The following is an 18211-nucleotide window of genomic DNA, read 5'->3' as shown; positions in this document are numbered from 1 at the left end:
TAACCCTTGCCCTAACCCTTGCCCTAGCCCTAGCCCTAGCCCTAGCCCTAACCCTCACCCTAACCCTAACCCTAACCCTAACCCTAACCCTAACCATAGCCCTTGCCCTAACCCTTGCCCTAGCCCTAGCCCTAGACCTAAAACTAACCCTAACCCAAGCCCTAACCCTAGCCCTAACCCTAGCCCTAACCGTAGCCCTAGCAGTAACCCTAGCCCTAGCCCGAACACTAACCCTAACCCTAACCCAAACCCTAACGCTAACCCTAACTCTAACCTTAACCCTAACCCTAACCCTAACCCTAACGCTAACCCAAACCCTAACCAGAACCGTAACCCTAACCCTAACCCGAGCCCTAAACCTAACCCTAGCCCTAACCCTAACCCTAAGCCTAACCCTAGCACTAACCCTAACCCTAACCCTAAACCTAACTTTAGCCTTAACCCTAACCCTAGGCCTAGACATACCTTACCCCTACCCCTACCCCTACCCATAAACCAAACTGTAACCCTAAACTAAAACTGAACCCTAACCCTAACCTTAGCCCTAGCTCTAGTTCTACCCCTAGCCCTAACCCTTACCCTAGCCCTAGCCCTAACCCTAGACCTTACCCTAACTCAAAGCCTACCACTAACCCTAACACAAATCCTAACCATAACCGTAGCCCTAACCTTAATGCTAACCCTAGCCCTAACACTAACCAGAACCCTCAACCTAACCCTAGCACTCACCCTATACCTAACCCGAACCCTAACCCTAACCCTAACCCTAACCTAAGCCCTAACCCTAGCCCTAACCCTAGCCCTATCCGTAGCCCTAGCCCTAGCCCTAACCCTAGGCCTAGCCCTAACCCTAGCCCTACCCCTACCCTACCCCTACCCCTAACTCAAACTGTAACCCTAAACTGAACCTAAACCCTAACGCTAGCCCTAACTCTAGCTCTAACGCATGTCCTAACCGTTACCCTAGCCCTAGTCCTAACACTAGCCCTAGCCCTAATCCTAACCCTAACCCTAACCCAAACCCTAACCCAAACCCTAGCCCTAACCCTAACCCAAAGCCTACCACTAAACCTAACCAAAACCCTAACCATAATCATAAACCTAACCCTAACCCTAGCCGTAACCCTAATGATAACCCTAGCCCTAACCCTAACCCTAAAACTAACCCTCACCCTAAACCTAGCCCTCACCCTAACCCTAACTCTACTCCTAACCCTAAACCTCACCAAACCCTAACCCTAGCCATAACGCAAGCCCTAACCGTAGGCCTAGCCCTAGCCCTAACCCTAACCCTAACCCTAACCCTAACCCTAAACCTAAACCTAACTCTAATGCTAACGCTAACGCCAGCCCTATCCCTAATGCTAACCCTAGCCGTAACCCTCACCCTCACCCTAACCATAGCCCTCACACTGACCCTAAACTTAACCGTAACAATAGCCCTTGACCTAACCCTTGCCCTAGCCCTAGTCCTATCCCTAGCCCTAGTCCTATCCCTATCCCTAACCCTAACCCAAGCCCAAACCCTAGCCGTAGCCCTAACCCCACCCTAACCCTAACCCGAACTCTAGCCCTAACCCGAACCCTAGCCCTAACCCTAACACTAACCCTAGCCCTAGCCCTAGCCCTATCCCTATCCCTATCCCTATCCCTAGCCCTAGCCCTAGCCCTAGCCCTAGCCCGAGCCTTAACCCTAAACCTAACCCTAGCCCAGACCCTATCCCTAAACCTATCCCTACCCCTAAACCTAACCCTAGCCCTAGCCCTAACCCCAACCCTAACCCTAGTCCTAGCGCTAACCCTAACGCTAACCCTAACCCTAGCCCTAGCCCTAGCTTTAACCCTAGCCCTAGCCCTAAACCTAACCCCAACCCCAACCCTAACCCTAACCCAAACCATAAACCTACCCCAAACCCTAACCCTAACCCTAACCCGAACCGAACCCGAACTCAAACCCTAACCCCAACCCCAACCACAACACAACACCAACCGCAACCACAACCGTAAACCTAATCCTAACCCTAACCCTAACCCTAACCTCTACCCCAACCCTAGCCCTAACTCTAACCCTAACCCTAACCCTAACCCTAACCGTAACCCCAAACCTAACCCTAGCCCTAGCCCTAACATTAACCCTAACCCTAGCCCTAACCCTAGACCTTACCCTAACCCAAAGCCTACCACTAACACTAATACAAACCCTAACCATAACCGTTGCCCTAACCCTAATGCTTACCCTAGCCCTAACACTAACCAGAACCCTCACCCTAACCCTAGCCCTCACCCTATACCTAACCTTAACCCTAACCCTTGCCCTAGCCCAAGACCTAGCCATAGCCCTAACCCTAAAACTAGCCCTAGCCTTAGACCTAACCCTTGTCCGAACTCTAACCCTAACCATAGCCCTTGCCCTAACCCTTGCCCTAGCCCTAGCCCTAGCCCTAACCCTAACCCTAACCCAAGCCCTACCCCTAGCCCTAACCCTAGCCCTAACCGTAGCCCTAGCAGTAACCCTAGCCCTAGCCCGAACACTAACCCTAACCCAAACCCTAACCCTAACCCTAACTCTAACCTTAACCCTAACCCTAACCCTAACCCTAACCCTAACCCTCGACCTAACCCTAGCCCTAACCCTAATCCTAACGCTAACCATAACCCTAACCCTAACAAAAAAACATATCCCTAAACCTAAATCTCACCCTAACACTAGCCTTAGCCCTAACCCTCTCACTAACTGTAACCCTAACCCTAATCCTAGCCTAAACTCTATACCTAGCACTAACCCTAACCCAACACCTACCACTAACCCTAACCCTAACGCTAACCCAAACCCTAACCAGAACCAGAACCGTAACCCTAACCCTAACCCGAGCCCTAAACCTAACCCTAGCCCTAACCCTAACCCTAAGCCTAACCCTAGCGCTAACCCTAACCCTAACCCTAAACCTAACTATAGCCTTAACCCAAACCCTAGGCCTAGACCTAACCCTACCCCTACCCCTACCCCTAAACCAAACTGTAACCCTAAACTAAAACTGAACCCTAACCCTAACCCTAGCCCTAGCTCTAGTTCTAAACCTAGCCCTAACCCTGACCCTAGCCCTAGCCCTAACCCTAGACCTTACCCTAACTCAAAGCCTACCACTAACCCTAACACAAACCCTAACCATAACCGTAGCCCTAACCCTAATGCTAACCCTAGCCCTAACACTAACCAGAACCCTCACCCTAACCCTAGCCCTCAACCTATACCTAACCCGAACCCTAACCCTAACCCTAACCCTAACCCTAACCTAAGCCCTAACCCTAGCCCTAACCCTAGCCCTATCCGTAGCCCTAGCCCTAGCCCTAACCCTAACCCTAGCCCTAGCCCTAGCCCTAACCCTAACCCTAACACTAATTCTAACCCTATCCGGAACCCGAACCCAAACTCAAACCCTAACCCCAACCCCAACCACAACACGACACCAACCACAACCCCAACCGTAACCCTCACCCTAACCTCAACCCCAACCCCAGCCCTAACCCTAACCCTAACCCTAAACCTAACCCTAGCCCTAACCCTAACTCTAACCCAAATCCTAAACCTAACCCAAACCCTAACCCTAGCCATAACCCTAACCCTAACCTTAGCCCAAACCCTAACCCTAGACCTAACCCTAACCCAAAGCCTACCACAAACCCTAACCCAAACCCTAACCATAACCATAGCCCTAACCCTGACCCTAACCGTAGCCCTAACCCTAATGCTAACCCTAGCCCTAACACTAACCCTAACCCTCACCCTAACCCTAGCCCTCACCCTAACCCTGACCCTAACCCTAACCCTAACCATAACCCTAACCATAGCCCTTGCCGTAACCCTTGCCGTAGCCCTAACCCTAGCCCTAACCCTAGTCGTAACCATAGCCCTAGCCCTAACCCTAACCCTAGCCCTAGCCCGAACCCTAACCCTAACCCTAACACTAACCCTAACCCTAACCCTAACCCTAACCATAACCCTAACCCTAACCCTAGACCTAACCCTAACCCTAACCCTAACCCTAACCCTAGCCCTAACCCTAAGCCTAACCCAAACCATATCCCTAAACCTAAGCCTAACCCTAACACTAGCCTTAGCCCTAACCCTCTCACTAACTGTAACCTAACCCTAATCATAGCCTAAACTCTATCCCTATCCCTAACCCTAACCCAACACCTACCACTAACCGTAACGCTAACCCAAACCCTAACCAGAACCAGAACCGTAACCCAAAACCTAACCCGAGCCCTAAACCTAACCCTAGCCCTAACCCTAACCCTAAGCCTAACCCTAGCGCTAACCCTAACCCTAACCCTAAACCTAACTATAGCCTTAACCCTAACCCTAGGCCTAGACCTAACCCTACCCCTATGCCTACCCCTAAACCAAACTGTAACCCTAAACTGAAACTGAACCCTAACCCTAACCCTAGCCCTAGCTCTAGTTCTAAACCTAGCCCTAACCCTTACCCTAGCCCTAGCCCTAACCCTAGACCTTACCCTAACCCAAAGCCTACCACTAACCCTAATACCAACCCTAACCATAACCGTAGCCCTAACCCTAATGCTTACCCTAGCCCTAACACTAACCAGAACCCTCACCCTAACCCTAGCCCTCACCCTATACCTAACCCTAACCCTAACCTTAACCCTTGCCCTAGCCATAGCCCTAACCCTAACACTAGCCCTAGCCTTAGCCCTAACCCTTGTCCGAGCCCTAACCCTAACCATAGCCGTAACCCTAACCCTACCCTAATCCTACCCCTACCCCTACCCCTAACCCTAACCGTAGCCCTGACCCTAATGCTAACCCTGGCCCTAACACTAACCCTAACCCTCACGCTAACCCTAGTCCTGACCCTCACCCTAACCCCAACCATAACCCTAACCCGAACTCTAACCCTAATCATAGCCGTTGCCCTAACCCTTGCCCTAGCCCTAGCCCTAGCCCGAGCCCTAACCCTCACCCTAACCCTAACCCTAACCCTAACCCTAACCCTAACCATAGCCCTTGCCCTAACCCTTGCCCTAGCCCTAGCCCTTACCGTAGCCCTAGCAGTAACCCTAGCCCTAGCCTGAACACTAACCCTAACCCAAACCCTAACCCTAACCCTAAACCTAACTCTAACCTTAACCCTAACCCTAACCCTAACCCTAACCCTAACCCTAACCCTAACCCTAACCCTCGACCTAACCCTAGCCCTAATCCTAATCCTAACGCTAACCATAACCCTAACCCTAACAAAAAACCATATCCCTAAACCTAACTCTCACCCTAACACTAGCCTTAGCCCTAACCCTCTCACTAACTGTAACCCTAACCCTAATCCTAGCCTAAACTCTATCCCTAGCCCTAACCCTAACCCAACACCTACCACTAACCCTAACGCTAACCCAAACCCTAACCAGAACCAGAACCGTAACCCTAACCCTAACCCGAGCCCTAAACCTAACCCTAGCCCTAACCCTAACCCTAAGCCTAACCCTAGCACTAACCCTAACCCTAACCCTAAACCTAACTATAGCCTTAACCCAAACCCTAGGCCTAGACCTAACCCTACCCCTACCCCTACCCCTAAACCAAACTGTAACCCTAAACTAAAACTGAACCCTAACCCTAACCCTAGCCCTAGCTCTAGTTCTAAACCTAGCCCTAACCCTGACCCTAGCCCTAGCCCTAACCCTAGACCTTACCCTAACTCAAAGCCTACCACTAACCCTAACACAAACCCTAACCATAACTGTAGACCTAACCCTAATGCTAACCCTAACCCTAGCCCTAACACTAACCAGAACCCTCACCCTAACCCTAGCCCTCACCCTATACCTAACCCGAACCCTAAACCTTAACCCTAACCCTAACCCTAACCTAAGCCCTAACCCTAGCCCTAACGCTAGCCCTATACATAGCCCTAGCCCTAGCCCTAGCCCTAACCCTAGCCCTAGCCCGAACCCGAACCCGAACCCTAACCCTAACCCTAACCCTAACCCTAGCCCAAAGCGTCACCCTAACGATAACCCTAACCCTAGACCTAACCCTAACCCTAACCCTAAACCTCACCCTAGCCCTAACCCTAACCCTAACCCTAACCCTAACCCTAACCCTAACTCTAACCCTAAGCATAGCCCTTGCCCTAACCCTTGCCCTAGCCCTAGCCCTAACCCTCACCCTAACCCTAACCCTAACCCTAACCCTAACCCTAACCATAGCCCTTGCCTAACCCTTGCCCTAGCCCTAGCCCTAGCCCTAACCCTAACCCAAGCCCTAACCCTAGCCCTAACCCTAGCCCTAACCCTAGCCCTAACCTTAGCCCTAACTGTAGCCCTAGCAGTAACCCTAGCCCTAGCCCGAACACTAACCCTAACCCTAACACAAACCCTAACCCTAACCCTAACTCTAACCTTAACCCTAACCCTAACCTTAACCCTAACCCTAACCCTCGACCTAACCCTAGCCCTAACCCTAATCCTAACGCTAACCATAACCCTAACCCTAACAAAAAACCTTATATCTAAACCTAAATCTCACCCTAACACTAGCCTTAGCCCTAACCCTCTCACTAACTGTAACCTAACCCTAATCCTAGCCTAAACTCTATCCCTAGCCCTAACCCTAACCCAACACCTACCACTAACCGTAACGCTAACCCAAACCCTAACCAGAACCAGAACCGTAACCCTAAACCTAACCCGAGCCCTAAACCTAACCCTAGCCCTAACCCTAACCCTAAGCCTAACCCTAGCGCTAACCCTAACCCTAACCCTAAACCTAACTATAGCCTTAACCCTAACCCTAGGCCTAGACCTAACCCTACCCCTACCCCTAAACCAAACTGTAACCCTAAACTGAAACTGAACCCTAACCCTAACCCTAGCCCTAGCTCTAGTTCTAAACCTAGCCCTAAACCTTACCCTAGCCCTAGCCCTAACCCTAGACCTTACCCTAACCCAAAGCCTACCACTAACCCTAATACAAACCCTCGCCCTAACAGTAGCCCTCACCCTATACCTAACCCTAACCCTAACCCTAACCCTTGCCCTAGCCCAAGCCCTAGCCATAGCCCTAACCCTAACACTAGCCCTAGCCTTAGCCCTAACCCTTGTCCGAGCCCTAACCCTAACCATAGCCGTAAACCTAACCCTACCCTAATCCTACCCCTACCCCTTCCCATAACCCTAACCGTAGCCCTGACCCTAATGCTAACCCTGGCCCTAACACTAACCCTAACCCTCACCCTAACCCTAGTCCTGACCCTCACCCTAACCCCAACCGTAACCCTAACCCGATCTCTAACCCTAACCATAGCCCTTGCCCTAACCCTTGCCCTAGCCCTAGCCCTAGCCCGAGCCCTAACCCTCACCCTAACCCTAACCCTAACCCTAACCCTAACCCTAACCCTAACCATAGCCCTTGCCCTAACCCTTGCCCTAGCCCTAGCCCTAGCCCTAACCCTAACCCTAACCCAAGCCCTACCCCTAGCCCTAACCCTAGCCCTTACCATAGCCCTAGCAGTAACCCTAGCCCTAGCCTGAACACTAACCCTAACCCAAACCCTAACCCTAACCCTAACCCTAACCCTAACCTTAACCCTAACCCTAACCCTAACCCTAACCCTAACCCTAACCCTCGACCTAACCCTAGCCCTAACCCTAATCCTACCGCTAACCATAACCCTAACCCTAACAAAAAACCATATCCCTAAACCTAACTCTCACCCTAACACTAGCCTTAGCCCTAACCCTCTCACTAACTGTAACCCTAACCCTAATCCTAGCCTAAACTCTATCCCTAGCCCTAACCCTAACCCAACACCTACCACTAACCCTAACGCTAACCCAAACCCTAACCGGAACCAGAACCGTAACCCTAACCCTAACCCGAGCCCTAAACCTAACCCTAGCCCTAACCCTAACCCTAAGCCTAACCCTAGCGCTAACCCTAACCCTAACCCTAAACCTAACTATAGCCTTAACCCAAACCCTAGGCCTAGACCTAACCCTACCCCTACCCCTACCCCTAAACCAAACTGTAACCCTAAACTAAAACTGAACCCTAACCCTAACCCTAGCCCTAGCTCTAGTTCTAAACCTAGCCCTAACCCTGACCCTAGCCCTAGCCCTAACCCTAGACCTTACCCTAACTCAAAGCCTACCACTAACCCTAACACAAACCCTAACGATAACCGTAGACCTAACCCTAATGCTAACCCTAGCCCTAACACTAACCAGAACCCTCACCCTAACCCTAGCCCTCACCCTATACCTAACCCGAACCCTAAACCTTAACCCTAACCCTAACCCTAACCTAAGCCCTAACCCTAGCCCTAACGCTAGCCCTATACGTAGCCCTAGCCCTAGCCCTAGCCCTAACCCTAGCCCTAGCCCGAACCCGAACCCGAACCCTAACCCTAACCCTAACCCTAACCCTAGCCCAAAGTGTCACCCTAACGATAACCCTAACCCTAGACCTAACCCTAACCCTAACCCTAAACCTCACCCTAGCCCTAACCCTAACCCTAACCCTAACCCTAACCCTAACTCTAACCCTAAGCATAGCCCTTGCCCTAACCCTTGCCCTAGCCCTAGCCCTAACCCTCACCCTAACCCTAACCCTAACCCTAACCCTAACCCTAACCCTAACCCTAACCATAGCCCTTGCCTAACCCTTGCCCTAGCCCTAGCCCTAGCCCTAACCCTAACCCAAGCCCTAACCCTAGCCCTAACCCTAGCCCTAACCTTAGCCCTAACTGTAGCCCTAGCAGTAACCCTAGCCCTAGCCCGAACACTAACCCTAACCCTAACACAAACCCTAACCCTAACCCTAACTCTAACCTTAACCCTAACCCTAACCTTAACCCTAACCCTAACCCTCGACCTAACCCTAGCCCTAACCCTAATCCTAACGCTAACCATAACCCTAACCCTAACAAAAAACCATATCCCTAAACCTAAATCTCACCCTAACACTAGCCTTAGCCCTAACCCTCTCCCTAACTGTAACCTAACCCTAATCCTAGCCTAAACTCTATCCCTAGCCCTAACCCTAACCCAACACCTACCACTAACCATAACGCTAACCCAAACCCTAACCAGAACCAGAACCATAACCCTAAACCTAACCCGAGCCCTAAACCTAACCCTAGCCCTAACCCTAACCCTAAGCCTAACCCTAGCGCTAACCCTAACCCTAACCCTAAACCTAACTATAGCCTTAACCCTAACCCTAGGCCTAGACCTAACCCTACCCCTACCCCTAAACCAAACTGTAACCCTAAACTGAAACTGAACCCTCACCCTAACCCTAGCCCTCACCCTAACCCTGACCCTAACCCTAACCCTAACCATAACCCTAACCATAGCCCTTGCCGTAACCCTTGCCGTAGCCCTAACCCTAGCCCTAACCCTAGTCGTAACCATAGCCCTAGCCCTAACCCTAGCCCTAGCCCGAACCCTAACCCTAACCCTAACACTAACCCTAACCCTACCCCTACCCCTAAACCAAACTGTAACCCTAAACTGAAACTGAACCCTAACCCTAACCCTAGCCCTAGCTCTAGTTCTAAACCTAGCCCTAAACCTTACCCTAGCCCTAGCCCTAACCCTAGACCTTACCCTAACCCAAAGCCTACCACTAACCCTAATACAAACCCTCGCCCTAACCGTAGCCCTCACCCTATACCTAACCCTAACCCTAACCCTTGCCCTAGCCCAAGCCCTAGCCATAGCCCTAACCCTAACACTAGCCCTAGCCTTAGCCCTAACCCTTGTCCGAGCCCTAACCCTAACCATAGCCGTAACCCTAACCCTACCCTAATCCTACCCCTACCCCTTCCCATAACCCTAACCGTAGCCCTGACCCTAATGCTAACCCTGGCCCTAACACTAACCCTAACCCTCACCCTAACCCTAGTCCTGACCCTCACCCTAACCCCAACCGTAACCCTAACCCGATCTCTAACCCTAACCATAGCCCTTGCCCTAACCCTTGCCCTAGCCCTAGCCCTAGCCCGAGCCCTAACCCTCACCCTCACCCTAACCCTAACCCTAACCCTAACCCTAACCATAGCCCTTGCCCTAACCCTTGCCCTAGCCCTAGCCCTAGCCCTAACCCTAACCCTAACCCAAGCCCTACCCCTAGCCCTAACCCTAGCCCTTACCATAGCCCTAGCAGTAACCCTAGCCCTAGCCTGAACACTAACCCTAACCCAAACCCTAACCCTAACCCTAACCCTAACTCTAACCTTAACCCTAACCCTAACCCTAACCCTAACCCTAACCCTAACCCTCGACCTAACCCTAGCCCTAACCCTAATCCTAACGCTAACCATAACCCTAACCCTAACAAAAAACCATATCCCTAAACCTAACTCTCACCCTAACACTAGCCTTAGCCCTAACCCTCTCACTAACTGTAACCCTAACCCTAATCCTAGCCTAAACTCTATCCCTAGCCCTAACCCTAACCCAACACCTACCACTAACCCTAACGCTAACCCAAACCCTAACCGGAACCAGAACCGTAACCCTAACCCTAACCCGAGCCCTAAACCTAACCCTAGCCCTAACCCTAACCCTAAGCCTAACCCTAGCGCTAACCCTAACCCTAAACCTAACTATAGCCTTAACCCAAACCCTAGGCCTAGACCTAACCCTACCCCTACCCCTACCCCTAAACCAAACTGTAACCCTAAACTAAAACTGAACCCTAACCCTAACCCTAGCCCTAGCTCTAGTTCTAAACCTAGCCCTAACCCTGACCCTAGCCCTAGCCCTAACCCTAGACCTTACCCTAACTCAAAGCCTACCACTAACCCTAACACAAACCCTAACGATAACCGTAGACCTAACCCTAATGCTAACCCTAGCCCTAACACTAACCAGAACCCTCACCCTAACCCTAGCCCTCACCCTATACCTAACCCTAACCCTAAACCTAACCCTTGCCCTAGCCCAAGCCCTAGCCATAGCCCTAACCCTAACACTAGCCCTAGCCTTAACCCTAACCCTTATCCGAGCCCTAACCCTAACCATAGCCATAACCCTAACCCTACCCTAATCCTACCCCGACCCCTTCCCATAACCCTAACCGTAGCCCTGACCCTAATGCTAACCCTGCCCCTAACACTAACCCTAACCCTCACCCTAACCCTAGTCCTGACCCTCACCCTAACCCCAACCGTAACCCTAACCCGATCTCTAACCCTAATCATAGCCCTTGCCCTAACCCTTGCCCTAACCCTTGCCCTAGCCCTAGCCCTAGCCCTAGCCCTAACCCTCACCCTAACCCTAACCCTAACCCTAACCCTAACCATAGCCCTTGCCCTAACCCTTGCCCTAGCCCTAGCCCTAGACCTAAAACTAACCCTAACCCAAGCCCTAACCCTAGCCCTAACCCTAGCCCTAACCGTAGCCCTAGCAGTAACCCTAGCCCTAGCCCGAACACTAACCCTAACCCTAACCCAAACCCTAACGCTAACCCTAACTCTAACCTTAACCCTAACCCTAACCCTAACCCTAACGCTAACCCAAACCCTAACCAGAACCGTAACCCTAACCCTAACCCGAGCCCTAAACCTAACCCTAGCCCTAACCCTAACCCTAAGCCTAACCCTAGCACTAACCCTAACCCTAACCCTAAACCTAACTTTAGCCTTAACCCTAACCCTAGGCCTAGACATACCTTACCCCTACCCCTACCCCTACCCATAAACCAAACTGTAACCCTAAACTAAAACTGAACCCTAACCCTAACCTTAGCCCTAGCTCTAGTTCTACCCCTAGCCCTAACCCTTACCCTAGCCCTAGCCCTAACCCTAGACCTTACCCTAACTCAAAGCCTACCACTAACCCTAACACAAATCCTAACCATAACCGTAGCCCTAACCTTAATGCTAACCCTAGCCCTAACACTAACCAGAACCCTCAACCTAACCCTAGCACTCACCCTATACCTAACCCGAACCCTAACCCTAACCCTAACCCTAACCTAAGCCCTAACCCTAGCCCTAACCCTAGCCCTATCCGTAGCCCTAGCCCTAGCCCTAACCCTAGCCCTAGCCCTAACCCTAGACCTTACCCTAACTCAAAGCCTACCACTAACCCTAACACAAACCCTAACCATAACCGTAGCCCTAACCCTAATGCTAACCCTAGCCCTAACACTAACCAGAACCCTCACCCTAGCCCTAGCCCTAGCCCTAACCCTAACCCTAGCCCTAGCCCGAACCCTAAGCCTAAGCCTAACCCTAACCCTAACCCTAACCCTAACCCTAGCCCAAAGCGTCACCCTAACGATAACCCTAACCCTAGAGCTAACCCTAACCCTAACCCTAACCCTAAACATCACCCTAGCCCTAACCCTAACCCTAACCCTTACCCTAACCCTAACCCTAACCCAAACAGTATCCCTAACCCTAAGCATAACCCTAGGCTTAGCCCTAACCCTCTCACTTACAATAACCCTAACCCTAACCCTAGCCCCAACCCTGACCCTAGCCCTAACCCTAACTCAACCCCTACCACTAACCCTAACCCTAACCCAAACCCTAACCCTAACCGTAACCCTAACCATAACCCGAGCCCTAAACCTAACCCTATCCCTAACCCTAAACGTAACCCTAGCGCTAACCCTAACGCTAACCCTAACCCTAAACCTAACCTTAGCCCTAATTCTAACCCTAGGCCTAGCCCTAACCCTAGCCCTAGCCCTACCCTAGCCCTACCCCTAACTCAAACTGTAACCCTAAACTGAACCTGAACCCTAACGCTAGCCCTAACTCTAGCTCTAACGCATGTCCTAACCGTTACCCTAGCCCTAGCCCTAGCGCTAACACGAGCCCTAGCCCTAATCCTAACCCTAACCCTAACCCAAACCCTAACCCAAACCCTAGCCCTAACCCTAACCCAAAGCCTACCACTAAACCTAACCAAAACCCTAACCATAATCATAAACCTAACCCTAACCCTAGCCCTCACCCTAATGATAACCCTAGCCCTAACCCTAACCCTAAAACTAACCCTCACCCCTAACCTAGCCCTCACCCTCACCCTAACTCTACTCCTAACCCTAAACCTCACCGAACCCTAACCCTAGCCATAACGCTAGCCCTAACCGTAGCCCTAGCCCTAGCCCTAACCCTAACCCTAACCCTAAACCTAAACCTAACTCTAACGCTAACGCTAACGCCAGCCCTAACCCTAATGCTAACCCTAGCCGTAACCCTCACCCTCACCCTCACCCTAACCATAGCCCTCACACTGACCCTAAACCTAACCGTAACAATAGCCCTTGACCTAACCCTTGCCCTATCCCTATCCCTATCCCTAGTCCTAGCCCTAGCCCTATCCCTATCCCTGTCCCTATCCCTAGTCCTAGCCCTAGCCCTAACCCTAGCCCTAGCCCTAACCCTAACCCTAACCCTAACCCTAAACATAACCCAAGCCCTAACCCTAGCCGTAGCCCTAACCCCACCCTAACCCTAACCCGAACTCTAGCCCTAACCCGAACCATAGCCCTAACCCTAACCCTAACCCTAGCCCTAGCCCTAGCCCTAGCCCTAGCCCTATACCTAGCCCTAGCCCGAGCCTTAACCCTAAACCTAACCCTAGCCCAGACCCTATCCCTAAACCTATCCCTACCCCTACACCTAACCCTATCCCTAACCCTAAACGTAACCCTAGCGCTAACCCTAGCGCTAACCCTAACCCTAAACCTAACCTTAGCCCTAATTGTAACCCTAGGCCTAGCCCTAACCCTAGCCCTAGCCCTACCCTACCCCTACCCCTAACTCAAACTGTAACCCTAAACTGAACCTAAACCCTAACGCTAGCCCTAACTCTAGCTCTAACGCATGTCCTAACCGTTACCCTAGCCCTAGTCCTAACACTAGCCCTAGCCCTAATCCTAACCCTAACCCTAACCCAAACCCTAACCCAAACCCTAGCCCTAACCCTAACCCAAAGCCTACCACTAAACCTAACCAAAACCCTAACCATAATCATAAACCTAACCCTAACCCTAGCCGTAACCCTAATGATAACCCTAGCCCTAACCCTAACCCTAAAACTAACCCTCACCCTAAACCTAGCCCTCACCCTAACCCTAACTCTACTCCTAACCCTAAACCTCACCAAACCCTAACCCTAGCCATAACGCAAGCCCTAACCGTAGGCCTAGCCCTAGCCCTAACCCTAACCCTAACCCTAACCCTAACCCTAAACCTAAACCTAACTCTAATGCTAACGCTAACGCCAGCCCTATCCCTAATGCTAACCCTAGCCGTAACCCTCACCCTCACCCTAACCATAGCCCTCACACTGACCCTAAACTTAACCGTAACAATAGCCCTTGACCTAACCCTTGCCCTAGCCCTAGTCCTATCCCTAGCCCTAGTCCTATCCCTATCCCTATCCCTATCCCTATCCCTATCCCTAGTCCTATCCCTATCCCTAACCCTAACCCAAGCCCAAACCCTAGCCGTAGCCCTAACCCCACCCTAACCCTAACCCGAACTCTAGCCCTAACCCGAACCCTAGCCCTAACCCTAACACTAACCCTAGCCCTAGCCCTAGCCCTATCCCTATCCCTATCCCTAGCCCTAGCCCTAGCCCTAGCCCTAGCCCGAGCCTTAACCCTAAACCTAACCCTAGCCCAGACCCTATCCCTAAACCTATCCCTACCCCTAAACCTAACCCTAGCCCTAGCCCTAACCCCAACCCTAACCCTAGTCCTAGCGCTAACCCTAACGCTAACCCTAACCCTAGCCCTAGCCCTAGCTTTAACCCTAGCCCTAGCCCTAAACCTAACCCCAACCCCAACCCTAACCCTAACCCAAACCATAAACCTACCCCAAACCCTAACCCTAACCCTAACCCGAACCGAACCCGAACTCAAACCCTAACCCCAACCCCAACCACAACACAACACCAACCGCAACCACAACCGTAAACCTAATCCTAACCCTAACCCTAACCCTAACCTCTACCCCAACCCTAGCCCTAACTCTAACCCTAACCCTAACCCTAACCCTAACCGTAACCCCAAACCTAACCCTAGCCCTAGCCCTAACATTAACCCTAACCCTAGCCCTAACCCTAGACCTTACCCTAACCCAAAGCCTACCACTAACACTAATACAAACCCTAACCATAACCGTTGCCCTAACCCTAATGCTTACCCTAGCCCTAACACTAACCAGAACCCTCACCCTAACCCTAGCCCTCACCCTATACCTAACCTTAACCCTAACCCTTGCCCTAGCCCAAGACCTAGCCATAGCCCTAACCCTAAAACTAGCCCTAGCCTTAGACCTAACCCTTGTCCGAACTCTAACCCTAACCATAGCCCTTGCCCTAACCCTTGCCCTAGCCCTAGCCCTAGCCCTAACCCTAACCCTAACCCAAGCCCTACCCCTAGCCCTAACCCTAGCCCTAACCGTAGCCCTAGCAGTAACCCTAGCCCTAGCCCGAACACTAACCCTAACCCAAACCCTAACCCTAACCCTAACTCTAACCTTAACCCTAACCCTAACCCTAACCCTAACCCTAACCCTCGACCTAACCCTAGCCCTAACCCTAATCCTAACGCTAACCATAACCCTAACCCTAACAAAAAAACATATCCCTAAACCTAAATCTCACCCTAACACTAGCCTTAGCCCTAACCCTCTCACTAACTGTAACCCTAACCCTAATCCTAGCCTAAACTCTATACCTAGCACTAACCCTAACCCAACACCTACCACTAACCCTAACCCTAACGCTAACCCAAACACTAACCAGAACCAGAACCGTAACCCTAACCCTAACCCGAGCCCTAAACCTAACCCTAGCCCTAACCCTAACCCTAAGCCTAACCCTAGCGCTAACCCTAACCCTAACCCTAACCCTAACTATAGCCTTAACCCAAACCCTAGGCCTAGACCTAACCCTACCCCTACCCCTACCCCTAAACCAAACTGTAACCCTAAACTAAAACTGAACCCTAACCCTAACCCTAGCCCTAGCTCTAGTTCTAAACCTAGCCCTAACCCTGACCCTAGCCCTAGCCCTAACCCTAGACCTTACCCTAACTCAAAGCCTACCACTAACCCTAACACAAACCCTAACCATAACCGTAGCCCTAACCCTAATGCTAACCCTAGCCCTAACACTAACCAGAACCCTCACCCTAACCCTAGCCCTCAACCTATACCTAACCCGAACCCTAACCCTAACCCTAACCCTAACCCTAACCTAAGCCCTAACCCTAGCCCTAACCCTAGCCCTATCCGTAGCCCTAGCCCTAGCCCTAACCCTAACCCTAGCCCTAGCCCTAGCCCTAACCCTAACCCTAACACTAATTCTAACCCTATCCGGAACCCGAACCCAAACTCAAACCCTAACCCCAACCCCAACCACAACACGACACCAACCACAACCCCAACCGTAACCCTCACCCTAACCTCAACCCCAACCCCAGCCCTAACCCTAACCCTAACCCTAAACCTAACCCTAGCCCTAACCCTAACTCTAACCCAAATCCTAAACCTAACCCAAACCCTAACCCTAGCCATAACCCTAACCCTAACCTTAGCCCAAACCCTAACCCTAGACCTAACCCTAACCCAAAGCCTACCACAAACCCTAACCCAAACCCTAACCATAACCATAGCCCTAACCCTGACCCTAACCGTAGCCCTAACCCTAATGCTAACCCTAGCCCTAACACTAACCCTAACCCTCACCCTAACCCTAGCCCTCACCCTAACCCTGACCCTAACCCTAACCCTAACCATAACCCTAACCATAGCCCTTGCCGTAACCCTTGCCGTAGCCCTAACCCTAGCCCTAACCCTAGTCGTAACCATAGCCCTAGCCCTAACCCTAACCCTAGCCCTAGCCCGAACCCTAACCCTAACCCTAACACTAACCCTAACCCTAACCCTAACCCTAACCATAACCCTAACCCTAACCCTAGACCTAACCCTAACCCTAACCCTAACCCTAACCCTAGCCCTAACCCTAAGCCTAACCCAAACCATATCCCTAAACCTAAGCCTAACCCTAACACTAGCCTTAGCCCTAACCCTCTCACTAACTGTAACCTAACCCTAATCATAGCCTAAACTCTATCCCTATCCCTAACCCTAACCCAACACCTACCACTAACCGTAACGCTAACCCAAACCCTAACCAGAACCAGAACCGTAACCCAAAACCTAACCCGAGCCCTAAACCTAACCCTAGCCCTAACCCTAACCCTAAGCCTAACCCTAGCGCTAACCCTAACCCTAACCCTAAACCTAACTATAGCCTTAACCCTAACCCTAGGCCTAGACCTAACCCTACCCCTATGCCTACCCCTAAACCAAACTGTAACCCTAAACTGAAACTGAACCCTAACCCTAACCCTAGCCCTAGCTCTAGTTCTAAACCTAGCCCTAACCCTTACCCTAGCCCTAGCCCTAACCCTAGACCTTACCCTAACCCAAAGCCTACCACTAACCCTAATACCAACCCTAACCATAACCGTAGCCCTAACCCTAATGCTTACCCTAGCCCTAACACTAACCAGAACCCTCACCCTAACCCTAGCCCTCACCCTATACCTAACCCTAACCCTAACCTTAACCCTTGCCCTAGCCATAGCCCTAACCCTAACACTAGCCCTAGCCTTAGCCCTAACCCTTGTCCGAGCCCTAACCCTAACCATAGCCGTAACCCTAACCCTACCCTAATCCTACCCCTACCCCTACCCCTAACCCTAACCGTAGCCCTGACCCTAATGCTAACCCTGGCCCTAACACTAACCCTAACCCTCACGCTAACCCTAGTCCTGACCCTCACCCTAACCCCAACCATAACCCTAAGCCGAACTCTAACCCTAATCATAGCCCTTGCCCTAACCCTTGCCCTAGCCCTAGCCCTAGCCCGAGCCCTAACCCTCACCCTAACCCTAACCCTAACCCTAACCCTAACCCTAACCATAGCCCTTGCCCTAACCCTTGCCCTAGCCCTAGCCCTAGCCCTAACCCTAACCCTAACCCAAGCCCTACCCCTAGCCCTAACCCTAGCCCTTACCGTAGCCCTAGCAGTAACCCTAGCCCTAGCCTGAACACTAACCCTAACCCAAACCCTAACCCTAACCCTAAACCTAACTCTAACCTTAACCCTAACCCTAACCCTAACCCTAACCCTAACCCTAACCCTA

This window comes from Heloderma suspectum, chromosome W, assembly GCF_057233095.1.
Source record: "Heloderma suspectum isolate Gila_16-S chromosome W, 16-S_ref, whole genome shotgun sequence".
In the NCBI taxonomy this organism is placed as follows: domain Eukaryota; kingdom Metazoa; phylum Chordata; class Lepidosauria; order Squamata; family Helodermatidae; genus Heloderma; species Heloderma suspectum.
This window is presented reverse-complemented; position numbering follows the sequence as displayed.